The sequence below is a fragment of the Trypanosoma equiperdum genome (assembly GCF_001457755.1).
Source record: "Trypanosoma equiperdum strain OVI genome assembly, contig: ctg_1449, whole genome shotgun sequence".
Taxonomy (NCBI): domain Eukaryota; phylum Euglenozoa; class Kinetoplastea; order Trypanosomatida; family Trypanosomatidae; genus Trypanosoma; species Trypanosoma equiperdum.
The window spans coordinates 1985-2807 of NW_027123448.1; positions in this window are offsets into that span (position 1 = coordinate 1985).

The window sequence follows — 823 nt, forward strand, 5'->3', positions numbered from 1 at the left end:
TGCATTGGCTTCTTCGATGCTCGCTAGTGCACGCAGCCCGGCTGCTCTTTCCCTTCTCTTCCGCCTTCCGCAGCGGCCAGCCTTAGTGCGGCTCCGTTTGCTGACAGCGCCTTCGGTACCGAAGTTCCTGATGTTGCTTGCTGCCTTAAAAGAGAAGCCAGCGCTAGATCGTACCGGATTTCCCCACAGCTATCTGTTACTTGTTGGCCTGCATCGTCTACGCCATCTGTTGTGGCTGCGTACGCGCTCCGGCGGAGAACCGCTGCAGACAGTAAAGTTACGAAGAGGGAAATGGATATGAACATTTTTGTTGTTGCGGCTGTTCTAGCGTTGTAAAGCGATGGGATTTTGCCTAATTGCGATTGAGCTACTTGATTTGGTTGTTGTAAAAGTTGGGCTTTAGGTTGCGTCGGTTTGGGGTCTGATAGTTGCCGACCGTCTCGAGCTTGGTGATGGATCTGTTTTGCTCAAGTTGACAAAGAGAGGCGTGCATTTTGTGAATGTCCGTTACGTTTCCGGTAGCATTGTTTGGTCATTTTTCCGCTGGTATCCGGTGACACTTGTGGGCTTTGTGCGGCCTCTTTTATGTGATTCTGTTTTCTGTGAAGGTATATGGTGAACATCTATATGACAGCTCTCATCGTTTGCGAATTTCTCTGCAAAAACACTATTGATTCCTCTTTTCTCCTGTTTCGTTATTAGAACCAGTTGAATATTCCATATTAAGCATCGGACCGCATTTTCGGTGTTAGCCTCGCTTACAGTCGGTGTTTTCTTGCTATTGACTGTCCATACAAAAGTTCAGTTATTAGTTTTTGTTACT